The sequence below is a fragment of the Cyanistes caeruleus genome, chromosome 1 (assembly GCF_971803275.1).
Source record: "Cyanistes caeruleus chromosome 1, bCyaCae1.hap1.1, whole genome shotgun sequence".
Classification (NCBI taxonomy): Eukaryota; Metazoa; Chordata; class Aves; order Passeriformes; family Paridae; genus Cyanistes; species Cyanistes caeruleus.
In genome coordinates, this window is record NC_141701.1 from 85,011,035 (window position 1) to 85,038,315 (window position 27,281).

The 27,281-nt window shown below is 39.9% G+C and overlaps 1 long non-coding RNA gene across 1 annotated transcript in view; it reads left to right on the top strand.

The window, feature by feature from the left end:
- The first annotated feature begins 294 nt into the window (after window positions 1-294).
- The window catches only part of LOC111923837 (uncharacterized), a 59,093-nt gene continuing 32,106 nt past the window's right edge, over window positions 295-27,281 (top strand). Inside the window, exon 1 of the long non-coding RNA XR_015289989.1 lies at window positions 295-413. This is a non-coding gene — a long non-coding RNA (uncharacterized LOC111923837). The remainder of the gene's footprint in view (window positions 414-27,281) is intronic.

A 27,281-nucleotide genomic window follows, 5' to 3' on the forward strand; every position in this document is an offset into this window, starting at 1 on the left:
TGTAAGCAACAGTGTAAGGACAGTGTAAGGCTAAGGGGGTGCAGCTTGGTCCGAATAACCAGTGAGAAATGTGCTGCTTTTTTTCTCTCTCCTCTTTCTCACCTTGTCCTCCAGCACATCCCAGCAGAAGTGACATTCCTTATACAATCTCCACTTCTTGACAAGATGTAGGGCAGAAGTTTAATGCATATCTGGAGTCCCTTTAGGAGAAATTATTTTTAAGTGATGGAGCTCTACCAACCACACAGCTGAGGAGCAAGAATCTTTTTAGTCTATCTATCTCTTTCTTTGCAGACTTGTAGAGAATCCTTAAGTCCATTCAGAGACCAAAGGGAGCACAGTGTTGCTGGAAAAAGAGAGGAGGTTCAATGACAAGGGGCTTCATGGTGCTGTGATTCTGTATGAACATAAAGGTAAGCATCATCTTGGCATTACCCTTGAGTTTTTGTGTTCCCTGTTTGATCCTTTTGTTTTCTAGAACAGAGAAGGAGGAATATGCCCTCAAACAGCAGCACTCACAGTAAAGCGTATCTCCCTAAACTCCTTGTCTCCTGCCCACCATTTATTTACTTTCTGCTTGAAATGCTCACACTTCTCTTTCTAGTGCATGTTTATGTTTAGAGGGTGACATTTCATTGTGCCTTATATTTAATAATTTTCTCTCTAAATGGGTGCAAGATAACTTGTATAGGAACACTATTTCTGTTGTTTTGTTATTTATGTTTTTTTACACAAATAAATGTGGGAATCAGTTTTTGAAAAGGTTGTTTTCAATATGTCCTTCTCAATGTATTTTTAGGCCTTGATTTTGAAAATACCCCAGTATTGCTTTCAGAATTTTTATTGCTCTCTCTTCCATGCAACAGTCACTCATGTGGACAAGTTTTCTCTGCTTTTCCAAGTTCTCTTGATCTTCAAGAAAGATGGAACAAGTAGTGGAGTAACAAGGAGTTAGTTTGTAATGTTTGCAGATGAGAAGTAAATGAGGAATTTCTGGTGCCTGATATTTGAGAAGGAATTGTGAGAATTCATTATCTCTCTGATAGAAAGGTACTCTGGTTAGGTTTCACCATGGGCACAAACTTCAAGGCTTAGTTTTATTATCTGTAACTGTTTTGATCTAATTGCTGAGAAAATACAGGGAAGATTTCTAATGACACAAACCCAAGGAAATATATCACTGAAATAAGAACATCAAGATTTCCGTTTAGTCTGAAATGCCACCCAAAGATGCTTTTCCAAAGACTTTCTGGTTCTGTCTTGGAAACCTTACAAGCTTTTGTTTCCCCTCGGGACTTCTAGAATTTCCCTGTTTAGACTGGAGGGTCTCTGAAGCGGAGGCTGTTTTGATAAACTGTGTGTACAGCACCTTACACAATGGACCTCTGATCACAGCCTGCATCTCCACGTTATGGCAATGCAAATAAATATATGAACAACTGTCCCTTGAACAGGAAGGAAAATAAAAATCGGATTCCCCAGTGAGTTGACGCATATATGGTAACCAGCCTCCTATCATAATAATCTTGTATTTGTTGAAATCCAAGATCTAGTAGATGTTCAGCTTTCTTAGCATGGCAGAAGTACTCTCCCATTTTGTTTTATATCCTTGTGCAGAAGTTCTGCTTGTTTGCTTTTTATCCTGTTTTGCCTGACATTAGGGGAGGCTTTGTTTTAGTAGCATTTGTAGCCATCACTTTGATCTGCAGCAGGAAGGCTCAAGATCGGCTACTTTGCCCATAGGGAAACAGATCAGAATATGCCAGTTTTAAAAACCTCACTAGATTGGCTCTAGAATAAATAGTTCTTGCTCCTGAGTTAATTGCAAATTACTTCTTTAACAAAAACACTATGTTTTCTACACATGATTATTCATTTGTGAAGGCTGGAGGCTGATTTCTGTTTATTCCTGACACACTTGAGGTTCTTTGTTGCTCGTAAATAAAAGAAATATTGTAGTTTCCGAAGTCTCATTTACTGCAGGTTTTGGTTCTTGCTTGTTTTCTAATGTTCCTCTGTCATAGTTTTTGTTAGCAAAATTATCGCTCTTGACAAGTACTTCCAAAAATGTATTGTTACAGACCAGGGTTTTGTAGTATCAGATTGGGCATGGGTAGGAAAGGTTTCTTTGTTTCAGCAAGCGCTGTGCAACTGCATCAGCAATCGTGACTAAGCTGATTTCAGACCCGCTTCCATCTTTCCTAACAAGGGAGGAAGCAGGATTTATTCAGGGACATTCTGGATAGCCAAGGAGGAGCAGATGAAGGCCATGCCCGTTCCGTCAGTGTTGTCTGCCACAGCACTTGTGGTGACTGGGCAGAGGAGCGCTGGCAACTGTGCTTTTCCCTCAGTGTTTCGCCTTTGGAGCAAGGTGTGCTCCATCTCCTGTGCCAGGATTTTGCAGTCACAGGAAGGGCTCAAATAAGGGTGTTTCTGTTACTTATAGAGTCTTCTGGTGGGAAAAAACAGTCTGGATGCAAGTCTGAATGTGCTAAACCGCCAGGCTCTTTGGTGGCAGCTGCAAGTGGCTGGATATTGCAGCACACCTTAAGAAAAAGATGACTGTGTATAAAAACTGAGTGTGGTGCCTCAGCCGTATCCCCTGTGCACCTGCCTGTGCTCGGTTGGGCCTGCAAGGCGTTTCCCTGTTTCTACTTGTTTGCACTGGAAATGGGGGGAAAAGTCTGTCCAGGTTCCTGCCCTGCTACACTGTGACTGTTCAAGGCAGCCTGGAGTTTCACATGATTGACAAGAATGGCTGGAGAAGGATCATCCTAAGTGCCAGCTTTCCTCTTCCACATATTTCCTCCTTGCCTCTCCATGTGAAATGAGCATTTTGCAGGAGTACAGAAAATTCTACAGGCTATAAGGACTCAGCCAGTGCTAAGAGTTTTACAGAGATACTTTTTTAACGTTAAAAACAAATTCTCTTTGACCTTTTTCATGCCCTGTTTGTGCTTGTTTGCCACTGGTGTTCATGTTGGTGCAATTTGGGGCTGGGGGGTATAGGAGTGGTCACAGAATAATAATTAAATTGGAGTATTTGCAGCAAGGCTTTTCATTAGCACCAGAGAAGTGGCTGACTATAAGAGAGAACCTTAAGGCATCATGAAAGCAAAACAAAACAGTTATGTCCAGTCAGAACAACTCCAGTTGTGAATTTAGCTTTTAACAATCCTTACAAAGTGTTCAGTCATTATTAACAAAATGATGTAGTAATAATAATTTTGCTTGAATAAATATGAGAACTGTGGAGTAGGTGGCTGACAACAGTAATATCGTCTCTTTTGTATTGTTTTTTCATCAAATGTTATCATATTGTGTATTAGCTGGTTACCAAGAGTTTATGATTATAAACGAAATAGTTTCTTTATCCCATCATAGGAAAAAAAGGAAATTATCCATAATTGTCTTCACAGTTTATGGACTATGTAATGTGAAGTGGTTGAAGCCCTCTAAGACAGTACCCTTTTTCCCCCAAAGCATGTGCAAACATTTAGATTTTTGTTGTGCTGGGAAACTACAGAACATACCCACGTGAGTTGTTCAGAAGAAGAAATACATCACTTTTCTTTGAAAGTACATTATATTTGCAGGCAAACTTTGTCATGAACAAACATTGTGAAACTTTGGTTTGGGCAGCCATTCAAGAATACCCCAAAACTCTTTTCACTGGGAAAGATTCCTGTAGTTTCTAGACCAATACAGTCTCTCTCAAGAATGAGGGTATTTATGAAGGTAGCTTTAAAAAAAAAAAATCTATCTCAAAACTCTAACTGTTCTAATTCAAAAATCCAGAAAGCAAATAAGCTATTAAGGAGCATGCCTGGCAGGTACCAGCGAGTTAGATGGTAGCATGACTTTCACATGAACTTCCTGTAGATAATTCAGCCTTACAGCAAATCCTATAATTCTCTCCTCTTATCCATCTCAAATATTGCAATTATTGCAAATATGACTTGGGCATTTCATGAGGCATTAATCATCTTTATCAGATATTTGGCTTCAGAAATTATTTTGTAATGCTGTTTACTTTGTTACTCAGAGATGAGTTATTGCAGAACAGTAGTGCTGGCCATGGGAAAAGGCTGAAAAGGAGGTGAAAGGCTTTATCCTTTGCATTAAGAAGCAATTGTAGAATGATTATGTGGCTAGGTGTGCACTTTCCAAGGCAGCTATGCCTATTCCTTGCCATCAGACAGTGAATAACGGTTCCATGGTTTGTTGCTACATTTGGTTTTCCATCTGATTCTGCTTTCCACCACAGTCAGGACAATCACAAGGTGTGTCTTCATGGGGAAAAGTAGCACCCATCAGCCATCAGGTGAGCTAAAAAAAAGGAATACGACTTATAACTTGGACTCTTGTATCCTGTGATGTGTGCATGTGTTGCTTATAAAAAGTGCTGAATCTAAATCCTGACCTTGACTGGAGGTAGATGCTGTACAAATCCCCATTGTTCAAATCCCAGCCAGGGTGTCTGCCCTGCTTGCAACTGCAAGGTTGCTTAATTGAATTTAATGAGGTTGTCCATGTGCAACACAGTTGGCAGATAGTTGCCAGAAGCATCTGATGAGCTCTCCTGAAATTCTGCGCCATAGGGGCTGGCTTTCACCAGCAGTGGGTCAGGATACCACACAGCTTCTTTGTAGGATAGTGTCACAAAACATTGTTTCCCAGGGAAAAACCAGCCTAACTCTCTGCTCTTGGAGCAAATTATTTAGCCAATTTGGGAGAGCTGTCCAGACCTCTCCCCAGATATCCAGATTTAAACTTGCAGTTCAGCATGCTACACAGAGTTAATATCTCCTGCAATGTGTGGGTGAAGTGTCCTCTGATTTTTGCAGTAATTGAGTAGGTGGGCATACTGCAGCCCAGTTGTGTTTAGCATTACTTTTTAAATAAACTTTATGGCTGAGATTTCCAGCAGTGAACTGATCTCTAGGAGAGTGTGGTGTATCCTCCATAGCCACATAGTCCTCCAGCAGTGCATGGAAGCCATGGGCTAGACAGTGAAGCAGAGTCAGCTTCTTCAGCCTGTACTCCTGCCCTGCCCCTGCCCTGCTCTGACTGAGTCTCTGAAAAATTAATTCCCCAGCAATTCCCCCCCAGATGAAAGTGGTACTAAAACGTTAAAAAGAAAAAAGAGCTGTTGTTCCAATCCTCTGGAGATTAGTTATTAACCTATGTGATAGGCACAGGCTAGAAAACATGAGTGTTTTAAGGTTGATGTGTGGTTAAACTGTGAATATGAAGTGGGGTGGTTTTGTTTTGTTTTGGTTTTTTTGGGAGGGGGAAAAGTTTTTCGTCTTTTTTTTAATCAATTTTATCTAACTATATTTCAGAGTTTAAGAGCAGCCACAGGGAGATGAGAAGCATATGATCTGAAGTCCTGAATATTTTGTCACCTTAAAATAGAGATAGCTGGTTTCTACAGAATTTTTTGGTTTCAGATTTAGATGTCTTCAGACAAAGGATTTCTCATTTTTTCATTCCCTTTCTTTTTTGGTTTGTTATTAAAATAAATTAAAATATATATAATCAGCTTTTTCACTGCTCTAACAGTTCTGTATTGTTAAGAAAATTAAAGCAACTTTGATGAATAAGCTTGGGAAATTGACAGCCAGGGAAAAGTGAAGGTTGGTTTTGCTTGTGGACGATGAGGTCGCCCTGCAAATCTGAGATAAGCTTGCGGTGATTTTCTTACAGTGGGGCGTGTAAAGCTTGGCTGATTCTTACAAAGAATTTCTTGCTCAGGGTTCATGGAAGTTAAAGTATGAAGAGAAGGTTCTTTATTTTAAAAAGTGTTCTATTTAGAGCATGAAACATCTGCAGTATCAAGAAGGCTCCTTCAGAATGATGGAATGGGGTCTGGGCCTGGGGGAAATTCTCCTGTCTCTCATCTTTGGGACTGTCTTCTGTTACTTAAGCTTGGGAGTGTGTCTTTCAGGATAATTCCAATCAGATGGGAACTCCTGGAGAATCACTATGATTTTAGTATATTGGCAGCATTAGTTCTGTTATAGAGGACCATGAGACTTACTTAGCAGCCTGGGAATACTTTCCTGTAAGAAACAACATAGTTCTCATATCTGTGTGTGCCTAGTGTCCTGCATTTGGGGATGATGAAGTAATTTCTGCCTCTGAGAAGAGATAAATGAATACCAAGCCCAGAGGGAAAGAAACATTCCAGAACTTGACTATGAGGAGTAGTTGCAGAAAAAGGATGAAAAAGCTTGTCTACAAATAGGAGGGTTTCTAAAGGAAGACATGGTTGTGCAAGAAACATGCATATTGGAGAAAAGTAGATCACGCAGAAAGAAAGTTCAAAGAAACAGACATGGAAACAGAGCATATGGGTTCTGCTGGAAAAATGGAAACAACAAACTTTCCCTCTGCATTTATGTATATATTAAAATATTTAGGACTATGACAAAGTCTGTTACAGAAGATGGTGGGGGTTGTGTCTGCTTGTTTATAGGAGGAGAGTGAAAGGCTGGAAGAAAGTAGAGAAAACAAGTGGGTGTACTGGTGCCTCTCACTATTAGACAAATGGAATTTTTCATTCTCCTTCTTCCTGCTCCTCCATTTACAAACCATGTTACCTTTCTAGGCTGTCTTGCTTCTTCTTTGGCTTCTTACCACATGTCTCACCAGCCTATCAAATATTTGTATGAATTCCCAGTGCAGTATTGCTGGAAGTTCAATTCCCTGAGAAACTTGTGCCTGAGATGATCACAAGCCAGTTATCAAAACTACAACCCTACAAGACAGGTAATCATTGCAACCTAAAAAAAAAATAAAAAAATCTGGCTTTAAACTAAGAATCACTGCCCAACAGTATACAGCCAAAAAAGGGCTTCATACTCATATATTTCATTGGTAGTGTGATATCTAAACGGAATTTAGGATCCTATTTACCTTTATCACCAGGTTCATCACTTTGTGACAGTTAATGATGTAGTTATATGCTAGGTTTTTATCCCTTATTTTATATGTGAAATGGGGAATTACTGATAAATAAATATTGCCATAAAATATTTTTTTTAAGTTTTCCAATTGGAAAGCTGAAATTGATATGTAAAATGGAACAAACATAGGTTGTTGTAACAAAAATAGACATCAATTTAAGCCAGTTTTGGTGAGGTTTTTTGTTCAGTATTTAAGCTGGAAACTTCTACACTTTCCATCTGGCTTCTTTCAACAGATATGTGTTGTAGTAATCAAGTATTTTGACAGCTGAAATTCTATGAAAATCCTATGCATTCCCAACTGAAAGAATAATACCAGATATTTCATAAAACTTGAAAAGGTGACGTTTCCTTACAACAGCAGGAGTTAAGGGAGAGAACCAAAAGAGGAAAAATGAAGGAAATTTCTGCCCCCTCCTTGATGGAAAGTTCCACATGTTAGTCTCTAGAAGAAGCAGAGCACAGGTAAACTTGCCAGATTCTTATGTCATCTTGGAACATTTCTTGTTCCCATTCTCTGCTTTCAGAATGTGAAGTTGTTCAGACCCACTATTCTCAAATGAACAGAAAAGTTATTTTAGTGTGTTTATTATAAACAATGATTTTTTAATTTTTATTTTTGCTGTGTCTTGCTTTTCAAATTCATTGTTCCTCCATGAGCTGATCCTTCCTTCTCAGAAATGTTTGGTGTTGGGGCACTCAAGTGGTTATAGAGAAGCAGCACTTGCCAGGAAGAGTCAGGTATTGCCCAAAGGTTGTAGCACTGGTTCAGAAAGTGGCTTTCCCTTGTGAGTCAGGATTCAAAAAGTCATTTTGTTGTTTTCCCTTTGGATGAGAAAGACGTTTCAATGTTTAAATGCAGCTAGATACAGCTAACATCGTAGTGCCCTTGAGGTGCGAGTGACTAATCTCTGTTTCAAAGGACTCCAGACATCTTGCATGGTGTGAAGATGAAATAGGCATTTCAGTGGGGTTAACATAGATGATTAGCACCAAAAGGCACATGAAAGTTACTGCTTCTCTTCCCCCTCCCTCCAGCCTCCTCCTACACTGCAAATAGCACATGAAGGTCATCTGCAGAACTTTGTGGCTGGGTTTGGGTTGTTTTGGTGTTTTTGTGTTTTGTTGGGATTTTTTTGTTTGGTTTTTTAAATTGTTTGTTTATTTGTTTTTATGGATAGAAAATGTAAACAAGGAAAGAACATTGAGGGTAAAGGAGTTTAAATTCTTGATTTCTGCCTGTTACTGCTTTTGGTTTTTGAATCCCACTGGCAAAATTCCGAGGGCTGGCTCCTACTTCTAAGCTCAGGGTGAGCCCAAGTGTCCTTTCCAATATATTCTGCTTAGTAAAAGCTAAATGCCAAAGAACAAAGCTGTGATGGAACTAGTTGTTTCCTACTAATGGAAATTCATAATGAAAAATTCATACTAATGAATTTTTTTTTTTTTTTTTTTTTTTTTTTAGTGTTGAATGGCCATTGCTAGCCACTGTTAATTTTTTGCTTAATGTTTGTGATCGTTTCTAAGATCCATCTTGGTAGGTTATTTGAATTGTCTTACCCTGATTGCAGGTTAATTATGACTGGGGGGTTATGGAATCAGTTGCCCAACAGAACTTCAAATGTGCAGTCACTGCTGACATTTAAAAGCAGATTGAATAAATTAAAATGCCGTCTCCAGCTATTAACTAGATTCTGTCCTTAATTACTGGAATATTACTGCAAAACTATTTTCCAAAAATAAAGGAAGATCTTGCTCTCCAGAACAGTTTTTACTAAGAAATAGCCACACAGAGAGCCAGATACAGAGGGTGGGCTGATAAGTTGGATTGGAGTAAGGATATTTTGTCAGCCCTTGCTACCACCACATTGCTTGCTTGTTCAGTCCACATACACATAAATAGAGGACATTTTAATATCATTCTGTGTTGGCCAGAGCTAGCAAGACCACTGTGAACGCGGCCAGAATATTTGGCACATTCATCCTCTCCCTTATTCATTATGGAGCTGTGATTGACAAAACCAGGAGAATTTCCATTGAAGCCCAGGTGATAAGAGATGAACATGCTTGCCTCTGTGGAGTGGCCCATGTGCAAATGCTTCCAAAGGAAGTCCTATGGACTGCTTGCTCATCATCCCTAATCCTCTGCAAAAACACCACTCTTTCCTTGAGGTGCTAGCATTTGTTGGCTTTCTACACAAGGATGCATGGACTGGAGATGGGCACTCTGTTAGGCAAAGCATGGTTAGTTGTGTAGTGGTTTCCCTGGCCTGCAAACCCTTCTTTTCCTGCAGGATAGATATAAACAGGTTGTGTCCTATTGTCAAAATGCAACAGCTTCCCTGAGCAGCAGAGGCTCCCTTGCTTGTCCACAGCAGCTAGCATCCATGCTGCAGAGGGGAGGGATGCACAGCTGTGAGCTGGACCTGTACTGTCTCTTTTGGAACATTTAGGTTGTTCTGGGCTGCTAAAGAGCCAGCTGTAGCAATTTTTTCTTTCTTACTTATCTGCCTGTACATTTATGCTGTTCTTTTAGCTTAAAACATGTTCTCAGACTTGGAGGCCTTCCAACACTCTAGGGCAGGGTTTCTTAACTCTCAGCCTTTGCAAGACACAGTAGAGTTAACCAAGTACACATTACATCTGTGGTGGATGTGGCATGCACAAGGTGACTACAAAACCAACATTGACCCAGGCTATTTATAATATTTTCTGCTGTGTGATCTTTGAATAGTTCATGCCAAATACAGATGGAGTGGCTTCCTACTCCTGCTGTTAAAAGGATGAAAGCTCATGGGAATCAGCATGTATATTAAAGTCAGCACAAAGCACACTAGAAAAGCAAAAGTCTGTGTCTGATTTCCATTGCTGTGTGATTCTCTGTTCTGTACTAACAAAAGGCACCAGAAGCATGATGCCCAAAGCTCCAAGTCTTTGGGTCTAGAAAAACAGCACAAGAAGCAGCAGCCAGCACAGGGTTAGCTAAAAATTATGGAAGATGTGAAGAATGGAAGAAGCTTGTTGTAACACTGCTAAAGGAGCTTCTTCAAATGGAGAAAAAAAATACCCAGTGCTGTTCGGAAAAGGCTGCGAATAATAGAAAGGAATAAATAATTCAGGAATTTTACATTAATAACTCCTGATTCAATCAAGTGTATTGGTCTGGCTGGCTACTTTTAATTTAAGGGGCCACTATTTACTTAAGGACACATAACTTTAGGAATCTATAATCCAAAAGTTGTTGTGTCTGTATTGATGGGAATGCATGTGAGATGTTGCTCTCTTGGAGCTGAAGATAAAAACAGATTAAAGTTGCCAGCTATGAGTGGCAGAAGTGGTTCAGGGCTGTGTTTTTGTCTCTGAAGAGGACTAAAATTCCATCACTTGATTCTGGTAAAGATAAAATGTCCCAGTATAGACTGGCCTTGGTCTTCTTCTGCAACATGCTCCTTAACATGATATAAATCCCTCCACTACCGTTTAACCTGAACTCCTGAATCAAAGACACTTTTGCAAGCTGCTGTTTCATTGTACTCAGTAATGCTGAAGACTGACTTTAGGTCTGTTCAGGAAAACTTTTGCATTTCTAGCTCCAGTCCATCAGGCTGCTAAATTTATTAAGAGAGGTAGTCCCAAGCTATCATAGATAATTGGAAAGCATTCAAAAGCAATGGTCAATGTCTAATTTTTGTGAATTCCTGACCTGGAGTTTTTTGCTGAGGACATCACTTTATAGCCAGCTGTCATGAGGTGAAGCACCTGGTTCATGTAATTTAATAGTTTTGACCATGCAATCTAACCCTTTCTGCTTTTTATCAAAAAAATGATCCTAAATAGCCACCAAAAAAAATTAAATTAGTTAGTACTAGAAGGATGTTGAGTTCTTGGTCTTCAGAACAGTATCCTGCTAATGAAGCTTCAGGAACTGCCCAACCACAGTTTCAATAAATCTTGATCCTCCAAGGTTCATAAATAACCAGATTTTTTGTTTTTTAATTAAAAAAGCCAACAAAAAAGCATGGTAAAGGGCATGGAAAGGACAGGACAAACAAAAAGAAAGGGTCAATCTAGGAATTCAGGTCAGAGAGCAGTACATATTAGGCAAAAGTCTAGGAAGGAGCCAGAGAGTGAAAAGAATTAAAGTACATAAGAGAAAGGACTGGAGAAAAAAAAAAGGCTGAAATGGAAAAATAATGAGAAAGCCAGTGATACCCAGAAGTTCTTTTACAGTTTTGACTTTTGAAAAAGTATTGAAAGTGCTGACATCAACTAGATTTTTTGACACATCCATTTTCTGAGAGAAGTGTTTTATTCTATGTGCAGTCCTACTAGCAATTGTTTCTGGCATGCTTGGCTTTCCTTTACACTTAGGCTGGAATTATTAGCTACCCCTGTGCCACTGAGGGTAAGTTCAGTACATCAGTAATCAAGTCTAACATGCTCTTATATATAGGAAGGATTAGGTAGGCTCATCCACAACTTCTTCTGTCTGTTACTCTGAATAGTTTTACCCTAACAAGTACCTAAATCTTCTTTTCATATCAACAGTAGTCAAGAAACAGTAACCCTAGTAACTTCTTCTAGCTCAATTTTTTTTTTTCCAGTTTAAAAAAGTTCTCAGCATGTTGTAACACAGAAGAGGTGACTGTACAGCAGAGCCCAAGGCTAAGCTTTGTAGGCAAGTGTTAGCTTAGTCATGGAGAGACATATTAGGAGAGAAAAAAATTGTAATTGGATGTGTTTTATTTGGTAATTTCATTTTGTTTTTAGAAGAAGGTTTCAGGCAAAAAGAATGACAGCAATTTATTCAATTTATCCAATGAAATATTTCAGATTGTATTAATAGACTGAAGTGATGTTTACATGTGTAGTTTTAGCTATAGTTTCCTATGGAGACAAGCTCATTGGGTCAGGATTACTAGGTCAGTAGTTACTCTCCACCTTGTCTACTGAGATGGACATTGCAAGAGCACAGGACTTGCATTATTGATAGTGTGAACTGGCATTTCTTCAAGAAACTGCCTTTTCCTTGGTATGGCAAACTGGGACAGCCTTTTATCTGGAGGACAGACAAACTCTTGTTAGTCAAAATTAATGTAACTTCTACACTTCTTACTCAAAGAATGTTTTGGGAAATTTCTAATCTTGTTAAGAGGACTCATTGAAGTATTTTCAGGAAAAAAAATGTAATTGTAAATTTAAATTGATATCTCTTCTACCTAAACCAACAACAAAACAAAAATAAAAACAAAACCACAAAAACATACAAAAAACCCAACCTGAAATGAAGAAATGCAATTTTAACTGGGGCAATGATGTCATGCACTTCCCGCCCCCCTCCCCTTTGGCTTACTAATTCAGAAACTTGCTGAGTTTGTTTGTTCCCCACATTATGAAAGAGGATACCTTTTCTTGAGTTTTATGATATTTTAGGAAAAAGAAAATGTTGTTTTATGGACCCTAGCAGTCGGGGCATGAAACTTGTTTTCCGTGTGTAGCAATGCAATGTATTTAAAATATGCATGTCTTTCACAATGTAGCCCATTCTGGCGTGTGGCCAATGTGTAGATACCTATCAGAGATGAGCTTGGGAAGAAACAGATGAGGAAATTTTATGCAGACTCACATTTTCTCTTAGTTTATATGGGCTTTGTTTTCTTGTTGTATTTAGTTGTATTAACTGAAGGTGTAGGTGTTCCATCAGTGCTTGGAAAGGAATAGCTCTGTTCCAACCACCTGTACAGCTTTTCTAGGGCTTGACAAACTGTTGGAGCTGTCTGTGTTTAGATGAACTCCACAGGGTCTACATTTGCATAGGCAAATCCCCACACCAGTGGTACTTGCACAAGGCCTGACAGCTGCATGCCCAGGTAACCTCCCTGGCAGCTCCAGTGATCTGCTTTCTCATACAGCAGCCACTTACTTACACAGAGAATCCTGAGCATTGAAGCTCAGTGTCAGAGCTGGTCCACAGAAGTCCATGGAATTTCCTGTGAACACCAAAAAACAGTTTTGAGGGAGCCAGACTGAAACCCCCCCAGAGTCTTCCTGGAGTGTGGTGTTGGATGGCTGGAGCAGCTTTTTGGAACCTGTACTAAGAACTAAGAACTTTGGAACCTGTACTAACTTTCCTTACACCATACAGATGAAAATCCAGGATGCTTCCGATTAACTTTGATGTCTGGAGCAACACGCTTTCACATATGTTATTTCAAGCTGGACTTGCAAATCCAAATTACTGTGGAGGCAATAAATGGGTTTGGATTGAAAAGAACTTTAAAAATCATCTAGTTCCAGCCTCCCTGCCATGGGCATGGACACTTTTCACTGGACCAGGTTGCTAAAGTCCCCATCTAATCTGGCTTTGAACACTGCCAGGGATGGGGCATCCACAACTTCTCTGGGCAATTTTCCAGTGCCTTACCACCCTCACTGTAAATAATTTCTTCCTAAAATCTAATGTAAACCCACCCTCTTCCAGTTTATAGCCATTACTCCTTGGAAAAATCCAGGTACACAGGCCAGAAGAAAGCAGCAGATAATGAAATGCTCCAACCAAATCCCCTGCATCCCAGTGTAGGTGCAGGCTCAACTAAATCTCCTTTCAGCAGAAGTACTTGTCACCTGCCAAGCGGAGATTCTTCTGCTTTGAACCACTAAATATTATTCTCACTAATTTTATTCCAGTTATCAAGGTTCTTACAGCCTCTCCAATTTCCTTTATGCTATTGATTTCTCTCATTATGCCCTTTCGGCACTGGATACTCTTATATCCCCTATGTCTCTTTACCTGCCTTATAATTCTGCTAATCCACATTTTCTATAGTTTAAAACAGCAAGCTTCTATATGCTCCTATATCAGATGTCTTACAAGACTTGACATAAATCTGCCACATCTCCAGGAAAATCAGTTCAGAGAGAAACATTAAAAGTCATGGTCCCATTTTAATCAACCCAAGCTGTATTTTATGCTATTTTCCATCTGCTGTCATGTGTTTGCATACAACAGCAGTCAGACTTACAAGTCTGCGGGGACCATCATATTCCACCTTTCACTTTTTTTTCTTGCAGTTCTCCTCTCATATGGTTTGGTTTTGTTTCCATCATAGACACAGAGTATGGTAGGAGTATTTGAAAGAGGGAAAATCAGTAAGAGCTCAAATCCTGCAGGAGTTCTTAATGTGAACTTTGAAGGTATTCAGGAGGAGTTTGTTGTAGAAACCCTTTATGAGATCAAACTTGACATAAATAGTCTACCAAGCTAGCAATTGCACCAACGTGTTCCTCAGTGCAATAATAATTCACTACACAATAGCAACAAGGGTTTGTCTGTCCAAGTTTATTCTAAAAGCATACAATATGGAGGGACTTAAAAGTTGGGGAATGTTTTTAGCTCTGATCTTGGTATCTCTGATCAGGTTGCATCCTGTATCAGCAAACTGGAAATAATGTACCTTTAATAGCTTACTGTGCCAATATTATTAGAGAGTATAAAAAAAAAAAAGTTAAAAAAAGAATTAAGCAGGAGTTACCATAATTAATTATCATCACTCAAAAGAGTTATGTGGGATTTAGTTGGTACAGATGCACAGAAGCGTGTGTGAGAGTGTTAATAAGAAAAGCTTGTGGGCATCATGGTGACCCAGCCAGCAGACAGGGCAGGTGCTGGTCTGACAGTCTGGAACCTGTGGTCACAGCCCTGGCCCTGGCCATGGGAATACACACAACTTTGGCTCGAAGCAAAGTGCATGAAGATTTCTATATAACTTTAGTTCATTGCAGCTGTTGATGCTGCAGCTCAAATAAGCATTTATTTCACTAAAGGATGTTTAAGATGATGAAATGATCTCTAATTATAATGTGCTGAAAGAGCCTCTGAAAAATTGTCTCTTTCTGCTTTTAATTTAGCTGGAGGCATTGGAAAAGAAATTCAGACAATGGAAACAATTTCTTAAGTCACAGTAGAGGTTTCATATGTATTCTTCAGGAAACTTCCATGTCTTTTTTGGTTTCTCAGGCCCTGTGCTAGTACAGTGCAGCAATGTGCATTTAACCTCAGTGATATGGTGTATCTCAGTGAGATCAGAGGGACATGCATACATCATATCAATTTTGATTATATTTGGAGCTAGGGAGGTCCCAGTATTAGACTTTGGATTCAGTAATTTTAAATTGTGTGTCAGGCAAACCCACAGAAGTTTGGCTTCGTTTAACTTCTCCCTGTTTGTCCACAAGGCAGCAATTCCTAGATAAATGATATAATCAGGTTCTTTCACTCATACCTTTTGCCAGTTCTGGGCAGAACTGTTTCAGTATGCACACCATAAAACTGGATTTTTTTCTCTGAGGCACAGCACATCACAAATGCACATGTAGTTTGTTGTCCTTGCTCACTTCAAGTTCGCTACTACTATTGGTGCTTACTGTTTTTCTTTTGGACTTTTGTAGTTTCCAGTGCTCTCACTGAGTTCAGTGAGTCTTCTCTATTTGATGTTCTTTCCAGGCTAGTGCCAACAATACACTGATTATTTCCTCTGCTAGGTCATAAATTGCATTCACTCTCTTAGGATCCAGTGTCCTCAACAGTGTTCAGGAGGGCAAGCAAGAGCATGCTGTGAGGAAAAAGCCACATTGGTTTGTACAGGGCTTTTTAAATGGTGAAACCAAACACCTGCATGGGTCCCTTGCCAGCTGGCCTTGACTGGTGTGCCATCAGAGATCTTGAGGGATGAGAGCAAGGTACCAACTCTTCACTGTTCCCACCCAGAAGACAATTGTCCCCTCCAGTACAGAACACAAAGTGCCCTGGTAGTGCTGAGCATGGCAGTCACAGCCCAAAAAGTCTCTCCTGAGCTGCTTCCTCCATGGCTCAGCACCAAGCCTCCCAGAGCACAGCCAAAACGCCCCCCCAGGAGGCTCTGAAGTTGTGTTGGCACAGGCAGCATTGTGGAGGGAGCACTGGGGAGAAAGTGGTTTGCTGAGCCAGAGGGTAGGAAGAGAGAAGGGGTTGGAGATGCAGGCCAATCCAGAAAAATGTGGGTACTTTCCACCAGAGAGCTGGCTTCTCACCAAAGGATCCTTGGGTCTGCTTGGAGAGGATATTACCCTTCCCATTCTTGCTGCAGGGTACTTTGGCTCCTAGGTCATTTCCAGAGTTGTTATTGCAAAGTAATATTTACGAGAACTGATCTGGGAGGTAAAAAAAAAAAAATACACCTTCAGCTGTGACCTCCATGGTGAAGTTTAATCAGCTTTGTAAGGTAACTTTTGTATCCTACTGTTTCAAATAAGTAAAGCTTCTGATAAAAACTAGGCATTTAAAGAGACCTTCTCATTAGGTTTAGCTGGTTTTTCTTCAATATTCCTTCTATTTATAGCTTTTTGTGATAAATGACCACAGTTTTGCCAAGCATTCAATCAAGTTTTTAATTATGTATACTAGCATTTTATGTAACTTTTTGGTTAACTATTAGCAGGCATTTCTTTTAGGAGAGTGGGACGGAAATCAAACCAAATAAAACAATACTGAGAACATTTTGAGCAAGCTTGGATCCAGAAGGAGAATGTGGTGCTTGGGTTGTCAGTCTAAAAATGGGCCAATGGATCTTTTTCTAAATTTTTTTGGGTTCTTTTTACATAAAAATACTTAAAATATAACTATTCATGTTATATAAAAAATTAACTGGAATACATTAACCTATTTTAAACATAGAGATACATACCATTTAAGAGAATAAGCCCAAAAAAATCATATTTGCATCTGCTCTAGACATCTGAATGATACTTTCTGCTCTGCGTAATCCCTGGAGCTGCTGTGCAGGTTGTGTGATTTTAGTGAGCTCTTTTTGTTTGCCAAGACTGCAAAAGCTGATTAGAGAGGGAGGTGTCTCCCCTGCAAGGATACCATCAGGGACCTGATCCTTATAGTTCTGTGCAAGCCAATACTTACTCTGGCCATTTTCTAGCAAAATATATTTTGCCTGTAAGTTTGTTAGTATACCTTGCATTTATGGTCGCTTAGTGTCTCTCACTTTACTTAGGAGTATATTCTGTTGAGTTCTCATGTTATTTTATTCCTATGTATTTGCAGTAACTCTTGACCATTTCCACTCATAGTCTCTGAAAATAATTTGCAGGTTTGCCATTTAGGTGCTGAACTTCAACCACTTTTGTGCTCTGTGTATGATCTATATCATTATAAGACTCTTTCTTGAAATGTCTTCTCTGAAATTTCAGACCATGTTTAATCTTGCTTACAGGTCCAGCACTGTAATTTCAAGTTCAGCTTGCAGTTTATAACTCTGCAATCCTTTTTTTGAAGAGCTGCTAACCAATTATTTTCCATCCTATGAGTGAAGAGTTGCATATTTGTGCCAAAACCATAATACTTTGTTCTTCTGTCTACTAAATAAAATGCTGGTTTTGCAGAGCATTTCTCCAATTTTCCTACAGGCGTGCATATTAATAATAATAAAGTTGTGCCCCTAAATCAGCCTTAACCAGGTAATTTAACAAAGGTCAGAGTTGTTTAAAGTGTAGTCTCAGGAGTACAAAGAAGTGAATAGATGCAGATGGAAAAGAGGAGAGCTGTAATACAATGGCTAAAATCATGTCAGTTCAAGCTGTGAAAACATTAATCCTGAGAATAATTAATCCCTGGAATAATGTTTTTACTATTGTTGTACACTTCTCCAAGCAAGTATAAGAAATTATTATGTATTATTATGCCAATAAACACAATAATAAGTCCTCTTTTGCTAATGATCTGAATACCCAGAATTAAATAATTTTGCAAATTAAGTGGTTTCTCAAAATGATCAGCATGTATAATTATATTTTTATAGAGGTGCATATACATATACACTTTCTTTAAGAGTTATGGACCTTTATCCCCAGTAAACCTTTAATTAGTTTTGTTCCATAATTTCTGTTCTTTCTTGTATATATGTGTGATATATACAATCAGTGGTTGGAAAAAAATTGGAAGTCCCACTGGCTCTTATATTCATGTCACTTCTCATTACAGGAACTGACAGTGAATGTGTTTAAAAGTGCTGATGTGATCACTGGAATGACTGCTACAAATCAGCTGAATTCAGCTTTTCTAAAAAACCTGCATAAAATCTGGGTGTTTGTCATATGCATCCCAGTTAAAATCAGTACAGATAGTTTCGGAATTGTAAGAATTCTTCAGGCACAGGCTCAAGGAAACTTTGCACATTTTCTTTGTTTGTATTTTCATCTACAGTAGGCCAGCTATAAAAAAAAAAAAATACAGTGCACAGAATATAAACATTAATGAGGAATATTAGACCAACCTGGCATGCTAATGTAATTCTTGCGGAAATTCCTCCCTTTCCTCTCCCCTCTTAATTTTTCAAGTACGTCTTCTCATAATCTACCCTGATTACTTGGCTGCTGAGATACTATTAACTTCTTTTCCTTCCACAAGATTCCAGGATTTTAAGGGTAGATAAAGATAATATTTTTCCATATGCATAGAACAGCCCATAAAACCACATGATTTGATTTCTGCATCAAGCCCAGCGTGACTGTTTGAACTGTACCATCTTTTCAGAAAGTAAATCAGCCTCAGCTTTAATCTACAAGTGATGGCAAGTCTACTGCATCTATGTGCAAGCTGACCCAGAGGTTAGATTCTGATATTAATTTCTTCATCCTCAGTTTCAAAATGCAAACTGTCATTGTGCTTTTACATTCTGCAGCCTCTAATGTTAAAAAAATGTTTGCTACTGGAATTTTTTTTAAGTTTTCTTTAAGGGTTTGCTTCATCAATTTTAGCATTGCCAAGCCATTTCCACACTTCTGTAATTGCTCAGAATAATATGGTTCGTAAATATCTATAAAATCCATTAGTTTGCTTCATTTAAAAAGAAGGAAAAAAAATAAAATAATGAGTCGTCTTCTATGCCCCATGCAGCTCAGTCTCAATGATCAGTCACAGTTCTGACACCAAATTTTACTCCTCTCTTCTCACATAGGATCCCCTTGAAAGTAGTTATTACTTAATTTTGAAGCTCTGAATGCAACTCCCTATCACATTATGTCTTATAACAGCATCTGAGCTCAAGTTATGCTCTGTGCTCTGGTTGTTACTTACAAGCCACAGATACATTTGTGTATTACGAAATCACTGCAAGATGATGCAGTGTGTTAGTGAAGATAAGCCAAAACAGAGGCTATTAAAGCAGATAGTTTTATTAATTAGTAATTAGATTAGTAAATGAACTGAGTAGGAACAATTCTTTAATTCTGCATGGAACTTTTCTTTTAAAATACAGGATGGTTTCCTTACAGCAAAACCATAAGAAAAAGAAATAAAAATAAATATGTGTTAATTATACTCCTAGACGTGCTTACATGTCAGAACTATTTTTCAGTATTGCTTCATTGTTGAGGGTTAGTGTACTTCACCAGCAAGTGGCAGAACATGTCCTTAGCAGGGATTTTCCATTGCATGCCACAATTACAGACAATTGACATTTGATTATAATAACCTGCAAACTTTCATGAAATAAATGACACCTGAGTAAGCTTCATAACCATTTGCCTCGCCCTACCCTGGAATGCATCTGTGCTGTGTGAAGGCCAGGAACAGTTCTGGTGATTGTAAGCAGAATTATTTGAAGCCAGGAGAGCACAGAACATTTCCTGAGATAGGTTGCACTTGTGGTAGATTTTAGAACTCTTTCCTTGTGTGTGGTTCTGAGCCCACTCCCAGGAGCAAAATGGTAGTCTCTGCTGGGGAGGATACACTTGCATCCTAAAGTTTCCGTGTTTCCTGAGCTTGGTTCAAGCCTGCCTTGTGTTTTTACCAGCTCTCCACTTATGTCATTGAACACAAAGTAGAGGTGACGCTGCCAAATCAGAACCATTTTGTAGAGAAGTGCAGGAATTGTGCCACTTGTTTGTGGTGCCTGTGGTTTGAGCAGCAGCAGGCAAAGCTGCTGGCCTGTGTGAACTCGTCACTTCATTATGTAACACTCTCCTGTAACTTTGCTTGCTTCACGACCACGTCCAGCTAAGCTGCTGAGAGCCCACAAACAGTGTGCCAAGAGCGTGTGGGTTGCAGGTGTCTCTGGCTATGAGTAGTGATGTGTAAAACTGCAGTGCTGGAAAGATCCATAAAGGTACAACTCAGCAAGTGTGGTGGAACTCGGTTCCCATAGACTGAGAGTTTCTTGAAAAGCCCATCGGCAAACACACTTCTGTCACCTACATGGTGAGTAATGGGGAAGAAAAGTTTTCTTTGTTCAGAGAGAAAAAAGTGATGACTGAGGAAAAAGATTTTTTTACATCTTGATGCTAGCTGGAAAGGGATATGCTACTGTCACGCTATATATTGAGACTTGTCACCAACATCATGGCCCCTCCTGACCCAAAAAAACTACTCTACCTGTCCATCCCTCCTTCACGTCCACCTGTTTATCTTCTAGATCCAACTCAGACTCAGGAGTACATCTAGAGTTGAGAAACCATCCTTCAACACTTCTTGCTCTTCTTCCTTTCTGAGGGGGAGGAACAAACCCTGGGAACTGCAGCAGTCCTCTTGCATGCTGGGATCACAGGGGAAGTATGAGCAGTGTCTGTAAGATGTTTCAGATACTTAATTGTTGAATAGTTTTGAGAACACTTTTGCAGTATAAATGGATGGTATTTATTATGTTCCTAGGAATCCCATGGTTTTCTGCCCATCCCCAGTTTTGCAGTTTTTTAACAAAAATTATTAGTCTGTGGAGTTTTTTCATCTTAAATGTAGAGACCAACTTAGCAGTTCTGACATCTGAACTTTAGAGAACCCTTAAGAACTCTTAATTGCATAGCTTAAAAAAAAGGCAAGGCCCAGCACAGAACAGATGTATAGTAATAAACTTATCTCATAATGTCAAATGATTAAACAGTAGATTCTTTTTTACATTTAAATATACAAGACTTTCCATTAAGGGACTTTGTTGACTCTGATAACAGTTTCACAACCATTAAGTTTATTTCTACAGCTATTTGTTAAAAGCCAATAGGGAAAATAATAGAAACTAATTGAAAAGCAAAGCAAACAAAGCATAGCCTAGAATGTTTCAGTTAATAAGCAATAGAGATTGTATTGATTTCATTTTATAAACAACATTAATCCTCAATAACAATTAAAGTGTAGACAGGTTGCTTGTTTAAGTTATCAGATAAGATGGCCTACTCAGGTAGATATCTCGGGTAGTAATTTGAAAAGGATATGAGGATTCAAGAATCTATTGATCTATCCATCATGAGCCTGTGTCATGAGAAATGTTCTTGGCAAAGTGCAGTGGTTCTTAAAACCCCAAAGACTGGCAGTGCAAAATTCCTGCTGCTGGAAAACATTGCAAGTCTAACTGAAAATGGTACAGCTTCAAAAGCAGCTTTATGTATTTTCCCCAAATTATAGAGATGAATAAAGTGAGGCATCAGATCTCGTATGCTCCTTGTTCAAAGACAGCAGAAGTGAACATGTGTAGCCTCAAAGCAGGATCTGCATGCAACACTGTGAGAAGCTTTGGTCCTGGGTATCCTCTGCTGGCAGAAAACTGCAAGAGCTATTCCAAAGTCACTTCTGCTCCCGAACCAGGAGCAGAATATAACCCCTTCTAGACAGTGGCTTAGAACTCTAAGGAGGGCTGGAAAACAATTATGTGAGTGCAAATCTCTAAAAATACAAAGGAAATCTTCTGGCATTTTACACAAAGGCTAGCAATGCGATATTCACAGCTCAGGTGTTGACAGGTATTTATTTGCAGTTGCTCTGTGACTCTGTGTGCTTGGTGGTGAGTGAACGCATCTCGAGGTAGCTGGCTCTGGAGGTGCTCCTTTTGTTTACCTGATGGTGTGGCAGCAGCTGGGAAGAGCAGCAGGGCAGACTCCCTCTCTTAGTGCAATGGGAAGTCCAGAGGCTTACTTTGTTTGCTGGTCCATGCTGAAGACCTGGCTTTGGCCAAGGGCCTCCAGCACAGTCAGACTAACCAGCAAATTGGTTCTTGTCTTGTGCTTAAACCACTTCTGTGTCCATGAATAAGCTGCTCTCTTCAGCTCACTGTGGGCAGGACCTGATCCAGTGGCTTGCTATCCAAATGCTTAACTGGCCACAGTCTGTGTGGAAGGGTTGCTTAACAGGCATGTGTTCAATGCAGAGCCCCATGGTACAAAAGTGACTGCTTGGGCTCAGGTTCCTCCTCTGCCACAGGGAACTTCGAGACTGTGTCTTGTTCAGTGATACTGGAAGTTACCCAAAGCCCCATCTGACCTGCTCTGGAACTCTCCAAGGGATGGGCCATCCACAGCTCTTCTCTGGGTGACCTCTTGCAGTGTCTCCTCATCCTCACAGCTGTTCTGTTGAAATTGGGCTGATTTTTATGAACTAGTTCAAAAGCCATTAGATTAAAAATAAGGGAAAGGAAAATAAAGAAGGAGATTTACTGTGATGCTATGATCTCATGTTAACAACACACATGGGAGAGAAGACACTTTGATGCCAGTTCCTGTTTTATTAACATACAGCACAAAAGTGTGAAATAGACAGTGGAACAGGGACTGACATGTTGGTTTCCTCTATCCAGCTGAATTTCCTATAGCACTCTCTCTGGCCAAGATAGTACCTGGTTGTTCCAAGTAGTGTGGAATAGCTTTCATAGGAAAGAACATTGTTCCCAAACTGCCTTATGGGCTCTTCAGGGAATTAATTCATATTCTTTTATGGTGAGAATGAGAACGAAGCCCATTCCTCTGTGGATATGGGTGGGGTCACTGGTTCTGAGCCAAGTGGACAAACCTCTAACTGTATATTTTGAGAAACTGAGTGTGCTCTTACCCCAGACTAGATCAGGGTCTTACCTGAACACCAGGTTTTGAAATTTCTGCAGGGTGTCCTCTGTCCTAAGAACTTCTCAACAGTAGTTCTTTCTCAGCTGAAATATTGTCTTTGGGATCAGGCTTATGACTCTGGAAAAGTAAAATCAAATAAGACCATGCTAGAAGCTTGTATTTTAGTGTTCTTTGTTCAAGATAAGATGCATTGTACTGTATACAAATCACATTCTCAATGGAGCAGTATACTGCATTCATATTCCTGTTTTTTTGATACAATAGAATGGGTTGGGTTGGGAGGAACCCTGAAAATCACCTAGTGTCAACCTCCCTGCAACAGGCAGGAATACCTTCCACCAGAACAGGCTGCTCAAAGTCCCGTCCAGCCTGGCCTTGAACACTTCCAGTGAAGGGAATTCACAGTTTCTGTGGGCAACCTGTTCCGGTTTCTCACCACCCTCACCACCCTATTTTCTAATCTAAACTCACCCTCTTCCAGTTTAAGCCTATTATCTCTTGTCCCATCACTACAGGCCCTTGAAAAAAGTCCCTCTCCATCTCTCCTGCAGGTCTCCTTTAGGTACTGCAAAACACCTCTTGCCGAGGGTGCCTTTGATCCTACTGTCCATGTCACTGACCAAGAGGCTGAACAGCACCAGTCCCAATACCAACCCCAAGGAACTCCAGCTGTCACATGTCTCTGCTTGGACCAGTGAGCCCTTGAAAACCATTTCTTCAGCCAGTTCCCTATCCATTGAGTGGTTCATCTCACAGATCCATCTCTCTCCAGTTTAGGGATGGGGGTGGGACAGTATCAAATGCTTTGCGCAAGACCAGGTGGATGATGTCTGTCACTCTTCCCTTGTCCAGCAGCACTGTAAGCCCATCTTAGAAGGCCACCAAATTTGTCAGGCTTGATCTGCTCTTAGCAAAGCTGGCTGTCACCAACCATCTCCTTACTTTCCTTGTGCTTTAGCATGGTTTCCAGGCAGATCTGCTCCATAAGTTTGCCAGGCCCAGAGGTGAGACTGACCAGCCTGTGGTTGCCTGGGTCTTTCATTTTTCTCTTTTGAAAAATGACAACAATGTTTCCCCTTTTCCAGTCAGTGGGAACTTCACTGGGACTTCACAACATCTCAAATATGATGGGTAGTGGCTTAGCCACTTCCTTGGCCAATTCCTTCAAGAACTGTGGATGTATCTTGTCACAAGTCCCATGGACTTATGCACCTTAAGGTTCATTAGATGCCCTCGAATCTGATTTTCTAAGGTGAACAGTTTTTCACTCTCCCAGTCCCTTCCCTTGAGTTCTTCAATTTGAGCAGTGTGTCTGGATCCCTTGCTGGTCAAGACTGAGACCATCTCCATATTCTGGGTAAACAGGTCTTCTGTTTCCCTCTGGAGAGCAACTATAGTTTCCCAAATCTTCCTTTTATGTACCTCTTGTTGACCTTAACAACAACTGAGTGGCTGAATTTAATTTTATCAGAGCTTTAGCTTTCCTTACATGATCCTGGATGATATCTCTGTATTCCTCTCAGTCTACCTGTCCTTGCATCCACCCTTTATAGGTGGAAGCATTTATTTATATAATTAAATAAAAATTTATATTATCATAATAAAATAATATTGAAATATAAGAAGAAGAATAGGTATGATTAATTAAAGAAATCAACAGACTATTCGAAATAAGAGATGACTGAGAGATAAACCAAAAAAGTTGACAGAAATTAAAGCATTTACTCCAGGCACATTTCTGTTTATGATAAAAGTGTTTGGATATAGCAGAGGAGGCTAAAAAAAAATGCTAACAAAAAGGAACCAAAAAACCTACCTGTCGTGAGGCAGAAGCTTGCAGTTGCCTCAGGTAGAAATTTCCTGTTAACTTTTGTAGTCCTTGGAGAGTAGCCGACTGTCATCAATTCCTGGTCAATATTTGAGTAATGCTCTTTGGCAAGTCACACCATTTGCTATTTGCTTGATCAATGTATAATAGCCCAATGACTCAATATTATAAAACTCAATGACCTGTGAAACTTCAACATTTACATTTCTGTTAAAATCTCAAATAGTTCTTTATTAGTAGGAACTCAAGCTAAAATGCCAAAGAGATAAGCATGATGACAATTATTAGCTACTTTTCTTAGTCATACTGAGACAAATTCTAGTGCTTTTTATGAAAACTAAACACTATGAAATGAATGAAGCTGCTCACAGGGAAAGACAAAACTCATTTTTGTCTTTCACACATTTGAGGGATTAGAAGATGCAGAGGTCAGAATCTGTCCCAGGCAACCCACATGAATTTTCTTGATTTACTCATCCTGCTTACTATGGCATGTTGTAGCTGTACCCAAATGGGCATAAAATATTTACTGACTTGTAGTGGGAGTACAATGTTTCACAGGAACTCACTGCAAGAAACACCATCAGTTATCTGGTTATCAGATGTCTGTGCAGTTTAGCAGGTTTTAGAGTGGTAAGTACATTATCAAACAAAATCCTGACCCCACTGAAAACAGAGTAAATCTCCTAAGGGACCATACCTCAGTCCTGGTGGGGAACCTTCCATTTAGAGCCTGCTAAAGTCCTGCAGCTGCAGTCCATTTCCCATATCCTCCCTGGCTGCTGGCAGCACAGGAGCAGAGGCAGAGGGGAGTGGGGCTGTCGCTGCTAGGCTGGGTGCACACACAGACACTGTCTCTCCATGCAGGGGTGCCAGCCTCTGCAAACACATTTCTGCTGACCAGGCACTCCCTGCGTGTTCCTGTGCAAAGTCAAACCTTTGGAAACTTGAACTGCACTGCAGATGACTTACATTGTTTAAAACTATATGTTTAACTGTCTTGAAAGCATTAAAAACACTGAGGTGGGCCATGAAAGCATATCAGGATCTTCATCCTTGTGTAGTTACAGCTCCAGTTAACACTCAGAGGTGAGTGAAGTCAGCATTTCATTTCAGTGCAAGATCAAACGGGTGAAGCTAAACTATTTACTGTCAAACAGAGTTTGTAGACACCAAAGAGCTGGTAAAACACAGATGCAAGCAAATGTCTGCCTCTCATCTGTTGCAATTCACAATCTCTAAGCTCAGACAGGTGCCGTGATGTTGTGAAGGTTCTGCATCAAACAGGGGTGCTGAATTGACCTCCTGGCTTGAGGTAGAACATTCAGATATTTTAATACTTTAGCGTATCAGAGTTATATCTAGAGTGGTAATTCTGTGTTGAAAAAGCAGACTTTAGGTGCATTAGGACATTGCCATAATGCACCTAACCCTAAGGTTAGGTGCATTAGGTGCATTAGGTCCTAATGCACCTAACCCTAAGGTGCCTCTTTTTAAATTTTTTTCCTTTCCACTTTCCTTCAAATACAGTGAACTAAAAAATTATCAACAAGCTAGCTCACAGACACATTTGCTAGAACAACCATTTGGACAAACATTCTTATTTATCCTATTAAGAAAATATCCATCAACCTATCAGGATTGGGTTCCATTGTGAAGAGAAATCACTAATAAGAAAATAAGAAGCACTTAGTAATAATCGGACCTAATTAATGGTGAGAGCTGGTATAAGAAGTGCTCTGCTGACATTTGAGGCAAAGCACCTGGGATACTTGAGGAAAGATGAAGCTAGCAGATGTGAGATAGGATGAGAGAAACTCTGCTGACCAAGGCTGAGTTTCCAAGGCAGGTCAATGGAGCACGTGGAGGTACCCAAGTGTGCAGTGGTCACATCATGTAAAGTCCAGATTGCTAAGCCTCCACATTTGCTCCCATACCTTGCTCTCCAAACCTTTGTGGAGCAGGAACAGTTGATATAGGAGGCATTTCAAATAACACACATGAGAGAAAAATATTTTCTGGCTGCAGAAAGGAGAAGAAATAAATGTATGACTCTCCCAATATCTCTGAAGAGTTTTTCTGACAATTCTGGCTGATTCTGACTGTGTTGGCCATGGTATGGCACCTCTGTTCCAGCAGCCCTATGTGTCCCTGCCCTGGCACAACGGGCTCTGTTTATCTTGCACTGTATGAACGCTCTGTACACATAGAGTGTGTATGCAAGCACAGGTTGTTACACGCACTCACTACTTGAAGCAACTCAGAGCAACTCTTGGGTCACTATTTGCATGAAGAATGTGTGTGGGTTTATCATTATGCAAAAGGTATCAGACACACCTGCTAGAACAAATGAAACATTTCTAGAAAAAACAAACCTGCCTTTTGCTGTACTGAATATCTGCAGTCTGTTCTCTTGCATATTGCACCGTTTCACCACACTTGGAACGTCAATACTGCCTTGGGAAAGTTTGTGCCACCCCATTTCATTCAGCTCCTTAAACAAATGATCGGGAAGCAAATTAAATCTGAAGCAACATGAAACAGGCTGAAGAGGAAAGAGGGAACACATCTAGCTAGGTAAAAACTAAGGTTATGTCAACATAGTACAATGC